Below are 9,428 nucleotides of genomic sequence, written 5' to 3'. Positions count from 1 at the left end.
GTGTGTGCATAACGAGAGGGAGCTTGCTTCCCACATCTTGTGTTGAGATGTGTCTTATGTCCAGAATTCATCAATGGCGAGAACAAGGGGGAAAGGATAAGACCAATGTGTAAGTCTGTCCGTGCCCATGCACGGCACCCACATCGGTAATTCTCTACTGTGCATTTACAGCCAGTTCTCGGGTGCCCCTACACCCAGCCCCTGCCACTTTTGAAATATCTACATTGTTTCGTGCTGTTTCTCTGTGCTCTTTTCACCAAGATGAATCACTTCTACCCAACTGCTACAAATTTCATCTGACAAAACACTCATTCAGAATCGCATGCATCAACATGCACTTCGCATTTCTCGTTATTTGTTTCTTCTGGATCTCTTTCATACGATAAAAGTTCACAGCAACTTGACTTGGAAAAGACAATCGCGTTCCTTTTCATTGTCCCAATTCAATCTACATTTCAATGCAGTTCAGGCAACAGACTCAAATTATTCTTTGAGATTTTATTATAGCGTCGATGCATATAAACAGACCATTGGACAGCTGTGATCACCCAAAAATAGCAAAATTGAAAATCATTGATAACAACGACGAGAGTGGGATTCGAACCCACGCGTGCAGAACACAATGGATTAGCAGTCCATCGTCTCAACCTCTCGGCCACCTCGTCACATAAATCATGGGCACATTTCACATTATGAATAAGTGAATTGTGTAAATTATGCTGAGCAGCAGATATTTCTCCCTGGTATTGGTGAAATGATAAATAGTACAGGACGGTTCCAAGAGTATTGTCTTACCTCTGAGTTGTGCGGCAAACACACTCCCACTGTGACACTCTGCTCACAGTGATCTCAACAAAAATGAAGAAATGACGATGTAACAAGGTCAGTTGAATTCTGTTAAGATTTGAAGTCAACGGAATGAAGAGCCCGTGTCAGCAGGAGGTGTAAAGTTGTCTGTGAGGAATTGTTTTCCAGACTGGAGGAGAGTGCATAGTGCTCAATGTCATTATTCAGAACACCTTTCTTCCACTCAGATAATTTTGACACGCATCTGTGTACACAACAGACAATTTCAAAATCCGAAATAAGGCTAAACTGACAATTGAATTCAACAATGCAAAAACCTTGATCTGTATCATTTTCCTGGCTGTGTGACACCAAGTCACTGTATGATCACAGCAACACAGTGAGCAAGTGTCAGAAGGAAAATGAGTGCAGTGCCAGAGCGAATGCTGGGAGCAGCAGTTGAGACACTGGCAAGTGCATTCCCCTGAACAGGAAAACTTCCCAAACAGTGGACTGCGGTGGAAGAATTCAGAGGGGGTTTACATTTTGAATTTGATGCCAGAGACACAATGGAGATCTGTTATTGAGTTTGTTCAAGATGAAGGTTTTAAGATTTCTACAGATGAAAACCAAAATAAAAGGCTCATGGGTTAGTGAAGGCAAAAGTTGAAGTTGCACATTTTTACATCTTTGCAATGAGTAACTCACCACTTGCCTCACACAGGGTCAGAACCACTAGTGAAGATGATCGTATAATCGCAGTGACCAGCCAGGGAATCAGAGAAACTCGGTTTCCCAACCGTTAATGTACAACCAGGAATGTGCAGGTAAGCATTAATGTGTTGCTCCAGTGCTGCAGGTGACCAGTGCACGGCATCTCTGTGCCAGTATAGTGGGCTGCGCTCTGCCGAAGTTTTAAGTTTGAGCCTCACATGGAGCAGCTTCAATTTGTCGTGTTGAGGGGTACGGATAGAAGGTGATATTGAGCAATGTCACGTTTATGGGAAAGTACCACTTTTTGTGGATTGAGAAACGACCTTTTCAGGATAATGACACCTTGATCAACAAACATACTGCAAACACTTAAAACGTGAAGAGACATTTGTGGAGGGCTAGCCGAACGTGATTTTTCAGCAGACGGGTGAAGTTTCCCATGGGAACTGCGTTAAATTCCGGGAAAATAGATGTTGATCTGTTTTCATGTTATGCAGTTTGTTGCAAACTCGCAATGGCCATTGTAATAATAATAAAAAAGGAGACTGATCGCATAGGACCGTCTGAATATTGTATTCACTTTTAGTCTGAGCATCTTTCAGCTGGAATGGTGTGCTGCAGAGCAGCACAGACGGTTAAAATACAAAAAAGACAGAGTAGACTTGGTGGTGGATATAAGAAAGCGTGAAATGCACCTAATGTCATGTGAATGTGGTCAAATCTTTAAAGTAGGTGTTGCGTCTCCAAATGACGATTCAATTGCCACTCATTAGGATGTAACTTCTGTCTGCAGTTATTTTACGACATCAGCCCCATTTACAATGCTTCACCTTGAATAATACGCTTTTTCTTTCAAATCCAGGAACTTTTTATACTCAATTTTATTCAGCTGAACGTGTTCATGAAGTGTCTTTGTGTCTGAAAACAACCAAATCGAAATTAATCCACACCCACACTTTTCCTTTCTTTCAATGGTAAATTCCCTCCTTGTATGTTTGTTCGTGTGTTTTTTAAAACAGTATGAAATCAGAAATCTACGTTTTATTTCCAGAAAGTCATTCAGGAATTCAGCAACTTTATTGAGTGGAAGAAACTCTTATCCAATCTTTTCTTAATCATTCACTGATGGTTTTGAAGCTCCAACTAAAGTTGTTGATTCACTCGAAAGACGGAATTTCCCCGATTTAGTCACTTCAAACCACACGTTATGAGAAAATCCTCTTTTGTTTACTTTTAAACTTGAATGTTTCTGGTCCAGCATTTCCACATTTCGTGAATAAACTCCGACATTCTGTCCATAATGCAGATGAAATCATTTCTATCCTTTCTGATGTTTTTATGTCTCAGTAAACCCTGTCGCTGGGCTTCCTAATATCTTGCTATACAGCGTCTGTGCCCTTCCTAACCTCTTCACATGTCTTTGTTGGAGAATAAGGACAAGGATTACACACAATGCTCCCACTGAGGATGACCTAAAGATTTCACAGTTACAAGATGAACTATTTGCTTTAAATATGATTTCTCTAAATCTCCATGATCTGAGTGAGTGTCAGCTATTTCTAAAGGTAGCTGAAGTTCAAATACATCACAGTAGGGCTCGAGTCATTCCAGTGTAGACTGGTTCTGGACAGTAAATATCATTACCAAAAGCCACCGTGGGTCTGAAATCAACACTTTGCACATAGAAATTGTCGTAGCTATTGTGTATCATATTTCCGTGTTCTTGCCCACCTTGGTTATCACTTCATGTGTCCTTGTATTGAGTTCTACTGAATGATTAATTTGTGAATGGAGACATTCCCTTCACCTCTTATTTGAAACTCCATGGAGCATTGAATAATTGTACTCATATGCTTCCAGAGGACAGTCTTGCCATTACTGGGATGAATCAGCGAACATTCCGCACGTATCCTCGAAGGCAAGGATTTCCTTCTACAGTTTATGAGATCATTACAGCACTGAAACCCATGCGTGCATTCATTAAACCTAAAACTGATGCTGCAAAACTTTCAGACTAGGATTTTGCAATCTGCTTGTTTTGCTTGTCCTGAAAGTTACATTCCACATTGTGGTATGTTTGTGAATGCTAGCATTTTCTGAATCTTGAGCAATGACATTTAAATTTTGCCAGAACACTATCTTTCACTGTTCTCTCTTTCCCTTATGGTTCCCCATTTAATATACTCTATTTTATCAGTATATCTTACTTTTTCAACACGTCAAACCATCTCGCTCCTGGTTACCAATTCGAGAGAATGCCATAATTTTGTTAATTTATCTGCAGTGCAGCTGTAGGGAGCAGTGATCAAGTGGAAAGGCATTGGTCACGTGAACCACGTAGCAGTAGCGGGCTTTTGAAATCTCGCTGTTCTATCGCAGTCATATTCAAAATATTCAAGATAATCTTAAGCCAAATCATATTGATAGAAAATAAGAAAAAAAAAAGAAAGATCCGCCGATGTTGAAAATCAAACAAATACAGAAGTTGCTGGAAAAGTTCAGTATTTCTGACAGATCTGTGGAGGAACGGACCAATGGATCAGAAACTGGATTCGTGATGGAAGAGCACAGCAGTTCAAGCAGCATCCAAGGAGCAGTAAAATCAACGTTTCGGGCAAAAGCCCTTCATCAGGAATAAAAGCAGAGAGCCTGAAGAGTGGAGAGATAAGCTAGATGAGGGTGAGGATTGGGAGAAAGTAGCATAGAGTACAATAGGAAGTGGGGGAGGGGATGAAGGTGATAGGTCGGGGGAGCGGGGAGGGTGGAGTGGGTAGGTGGAAAAGATGATAGAGAGGTAGGACAAGTCAGGACAAGTTGCGGGGACAGTGCTGAGCTGGAAGTTTGGGACTGGGGTGAGGTGGGGGGAAGGGGAAATGAAGAAATTGTTGAAGTCCACATTGATGCTCTGGGGTTGAAGTGTTCCGAGGCGGAAGATGAGGCGTTCTTTCTCCAGGCGTCTGGTGGTGAGGGAACAGTGGTGAAGGAGGCCCAAGACCTCCATGTCCTCGGCAGAGTGGGAGGGAGAGTTGAAATGTTGGGCCACAGGGCGGTGGGTTGATTGGTGTGGGTGTCCCGGAGATGTTCCCTAAAGCGCTCTGTTAGGAGGCGTCCAGTCTCCCCAATGTAGAGGAGACCGCATCGGGACCAACGGATATAATAAATGATATTAGTGGATGTGCAGGTAAAACTTTGATGGATGTAGAAAACTCCTTTTGGGCCTTGGATAGGGGTGAGGGAGGATGTGTGGGCGCAGGTTTTGCAGTTCCTGCGGTGGCAGGACAAGGTGCCAGGATGGGAGAGTGGGTTGTAGGGGGTCGTGGACCTGACCAGGTTGTCACGAAGTGAACGGTCTTTGCGGAAGGCGGAAAGGGGTGGGGAGGGAAATATATCCCTGGTGGTGGGGTCTGTTTGGAGGTGGCGGAAATGTCGGCGGATGATTTGGTTTATGTGAAGGTTGGTGCGGTGGAAGGTGAGCACCAGGGGCGTTCTGTCCTTGTTACGGTTGGAGGGGTGGGGTCTGAGGGCGGAGGTGCGGGATGTAGACGAGATGCTTTGGAGGGCATCTTTAACCACGTGGGAAGGGAAATTGCAGTCTCAAAAGAAGGAGGCCATCTGGTGTGTTCTGTGGTGGAACTGGTCCTCGTGGGAGCAGATACGGCTGAGGCGTAGGAATTGGGAATACGGGATGGCATTTTTGCAAGAGGTAGGATGGGAAGAGTTCTAATTCAGGTAGCTGTGGGCGTCGTTGGGTTTGTAAAAATATCAGTGTCAAGTCGGTCGTCATTAATGGAGATGGAGAGGTCCAGGAAGGGGAGGGAGGTATCAGAGATGGTCCGGGTAAATTTAAGGTCTGGGTGGAATGCGTTGGTGAAGGTGATGAATTGCTCAACCTTCTCACGGGAGCACGAGGTGGCGCCAAAGCAGTCATCGATGTAGCGGAGGAAGAGGTGGGGAGTGGTGCCGGTGTGATGACGGAAGATCGACTGTTCTCCATAGCCAACAAAGAGACAAGCATGGCTGGGGCCCATACGTGTGCCCATGGCTACCCCTATGATCTGGAGGAAATGGGAGGATTCGAAGGAGAAATTGTTAAGGGTGAGGACCAGTTCGACCAAACGAACGAGAGTGTCGGTGGAAGGGTACTGTTGGAGACGTCAGGAGAGGAAGAACCGGAGGGCTTGGAGGCCCTGGTCATGGTGGAAGGAGGTGTAGAGGGATTGGATATCCATGGTGAGGATGAGGCGTTGGTGGCCGGGGAAACGGAAGTCTTGGAGGAGGTGGAGGGCGTGGGTGGTGTCTCGAACGTATGTGGGGCGTTCCTGGACTGGGGGGATAGGACAGTTTCGAGGCAGGTAGAGATGAGTTCAGTGAGGCAGGAGCATGCTGAGACAATGGGTCGGCCAGGGTGGTCAGGCATGTGGATCTTGGGAAGGAGGTAGAACGGGGCAGTGCGGTGTTCCCGGACAATGATGTTGAAAGATGTGTTTGGGAGATGTCCTGAGGTTATGAGGTTCTGTATGGTCTGGGAGATGATAGTTTGGTGATTGAGGTGGGGTCATGGTCGAGGTGGCAGTAGGAAGAGGTGTTGTCGAGTTGGTATTTGGCTTCAGTGGTGTAGAGGTCAGTGAGCCAGACTACCACTGCGACCCCATATCTGCTGGCTTGATGGTGAGGTTGGGATTGGACCTTCCCCTCACTGAGGACGAACGATCAGTCCTCAGCAAAGGAATCACCTTCATCCCCCTCCGTCCATGCATCAATGAATTTAATACACGCCGTGACGTCGAACCGTTCTTCTGCTGCCTCCACCTCTGAGCTTACTTTCACAATCAGGACTCCCGCCCACCTTCCAAGGACTACTTCGCCCACCTCCAACAAACTGCATAAACCTGGACACCCCGCGCTGGCTTATTACCTGCCCTCGAACTCTTCATTTCCAACTGCCACTGGGGCATTAACCGCCTCAACCTGTCTACCCCCTCCCCCACCTCAACCTCTCACCCTCACAACGTGCAGCACTCCAATTCCCCTGCTCCAATCCCAACCTCACCATCAAGCCAGCAGATATATGGGGCGCAGTGGTAGTCTGGCGCACTGACCTCTACACCGCTGAAGCCAAATACCAACTCGAGGACACCTCTTCCTATCGCCAGATGCTGCCAGATCTGCTTAGGTTTAACAGCAATTTCTCTTTTTGTTTGAGATTGGCAGATGTTGTGCAAGGTTATGAGAACAATGCTTTATAGAGGCAAACAGGCTGCACGCACCTGGCAGTGTGAAATGAAAGCGGAATAATGAATGAGTCGACAGTGTGATGCTGGAGAAGCACAGCAGGTCAGGCAGCATCCGAGAAGCAGGAGAATCGAATTTTCGGGCATAAGCCCTTCATCAGGAATGAGGCATGAGACGGCCTGAGGTACACTGCTGAAGACAGGCGCCAACTCGCTGATACCTCTTCCTACTGCGCCCGATCACAGACACACCTCCCATCATCTCCCAGACAATCACAATCTCATCACCTCTGGGGAATCTCACATCCACTGCCTACAACCTGATTGTCCATGAACCCACCACTGCCCGATTCTACCTCCTTCCTAAGACCTGCTGTCTCAGCCTGCGCCTGCCTGGCACGATTCATCTCTTCCTAGCTCAACACCTTTCTGTCTCCCCAGTCCAGGAAATTCACACCGACGTTTGTGATACCAGCTATGCACTTCATCTCCTCCAATGCTTTTGTTTCCCTGGTCCCCAACGCGTCATCTTCACCTTGGACATCCAGTCCCTGTACACATCCATCTGACATGATGAAAGTCTCCAAACCCTCTGTTTCTTCATCTCACCCCATCCCAACTAGTACCCTTCCATCGACACCCTCATCCACCTGGCTGAACTGGTCCTCACCCTCAACAACTTTTCTGTCCAATCCTCCCACTTCCTCCAAACCAAAGGGATAGCCATAGGCACCCGCAGGTGACCTTGCTATGCCTGCCCGCTTGTCAGATTTCGGGAATTGTCCATCTTTCGCAGTTACAATGGCACCTCTCTCCACTTGTGCCTCCACTACATTGATAAATGCATTGGCGCCACTTCGTGCTCCCACGAGGAGGTTGAACAGTTCAGCAAGGGTTACCAGCATCTTTCACCTCGACCTCAACTTTACCTGGATCATCTTGGCAACTTCTCTCCCCTTCATGGACTTGTCCATCACCTTCTCCAGTGAATCACTAATGATAGACATATACTACAACCCCACCAACTCCCACAGCTATCAATACTACACCTCCTTCCACCTCACCTCGTGTAAAAAAGCAATCCCTTATTCCCAATTCCTCTGCCTCCACCACATCTTTTCCCAGGATGACCAATTCCAGCTCAGAAAGTCCCAGTTGGTCTCCCTCTTCCATAATCGCAAATGCGCTTCCCACGTGGTTGACGATGCCCTCCAGTGCATCTCATCCACTTCACTCACCACCGTCCTTCAACCCCACCCCTCCCCCAACAAGGACAGAAACCCTTGGTCCTCAACTTTCACCCCACCAACCTCCGCATAAAACACATCAGACTCCACCACTTCTGCCATCTCCAAACACACCCCACCATCAGATATATATTTCCCTCCTCATCCCGATCAGCATTCTGAAAAGACCATTCCCTCCACGAAACCCTCGTCAGGTCTACAACCCCAAATAAGCCCACACCCCACTACTGGAATCTTTCCCTCCCACCACAGGAAGGGTAAGGGTAACACGAGCGCCCACACCACTTCACTCATCTCCGTCCAAGGCCCCAAGGGATCCTTCCACATCCGTTAGAAATTCACCTATACCGCTTGCAATGTCATCTACTGCATCCGTTGCACCCAGTGTTGTCTCCTCTGCATCAGGGAGACAGGACACCTTATTGCAGATCATTTCAGAGAACATCTCTGGGACACTCGCAGCCATTAGCTTCACCATCTAGTGACTGAACACTTCAACTCCTCCTCCCATTCCGTCAAAGACGTAAAGGTCCTGGGCCTCGTTCACCACCAAACCACAACCACCCAATGCCTAGTGGAGGAACGCCAAATATTCCGCCTTGGGACTCTTTCACCGCACAGGATAAGTATCAATTTGAACAGTTTCCTCATTTCCCTTCCCCCAAGTTCCAAGCCTCAAATTTGGAACCGCGCTGTGGACCCATTCCATCTCTGCTCCTTCTGAACTATCATCTTCTCCCTCATCTTCATCCAACTATCGCTTTCCCAGTTTCATCCCCCAAACCCCACAACCCTAACATTTATCTCTCAGTCCCGACTCACAAGCATTATTCATGTTGAAGGGTTTATGACTGAAACGTGGATTCTCCTGTTCCTCGGATGCTGACTGACCTGCTGTGTTTTTCCAGCACCACACTCCCGACTCTGATCTCCAGCATCTGCAGTCCCAACTTTCTCCTAGGAATAATCAATGACCTCGGAGTGAAGATTTACCGGATTGCAGTGATCACAGTGGGACTGAGTTTTGCATTTATTTTGGGTGAGGGTAGGCTGGATCTGAGACGAGCGCTTAACACCTAAACAACGGGAATGGTATCCGATAGCGAAGTTAGGGCAGGTTGAAGTGAAGTGGAAAATTCTGTCAGACGGTCGATCAGTTCGACTGCATCATATCACCCAGACTGGAAAAGACATGCAGAAGGAGCAAATCAACTTCAGTGCAGGCACAAAAACAGGTAACTGGAAAGAAGACAATACAACACAATGAGATGGAATGGACTTGTTTATGAGAAAGGATTAAATATTTAAGCTATTTTACATACAGACTGTCGTCACATTGGAAAAAGGAACTTACAGCAGTTTAACGGTGATATTTGCCTATGACATGACAATTCCAAGAGATATTGACATATTATCTTCTGCTGCAGCGTGGCCAAGTGAAAGTATGATC

At 46.7% G+C, this 9,428-nt stretch overlaps 1 non-coding gene across 1 annotated transcript; it reads right to left on the bottom strand.

The window, feature by feature from the left end:
* Positions 1-583: 583 nt before the first annotated feature.
* Positions 584-665, bottom strand: trnas-gcu (transfer RNA serine (anticodon GCU)). The gene has a single exon. It is a non-coding gene; the product is annotated as a tRNA-Ser (tRNA).
* Between the last annotated feature and the right edge of the window lie 8,763 nt (positions 666-9,428).

Source organism: Chiloscyllium plagiosum, unplaced genomic scaffold (assembly GCF_037043375.1).
Source record: "Chiloscyllium plagiosum isolate Xiang-an unplaced genomic scaffold, Cpla_swu_hap1 HiC_scaffold_51, whole genome shotgun sequence".
Classification (NCBI taxonomy): Eukaryota; Metazoa; Chordata; class Chondrichthyes; order Orectolobiformes; family Hemiscylliidae; genus Chiloscyllium; species Chiloscyllium plagiosum.
The sequence above is the reverse complement of the archived record's forward strand: the minus strand, read 5'-3'. Positions and strand labels throughout refer to the sequence as shown.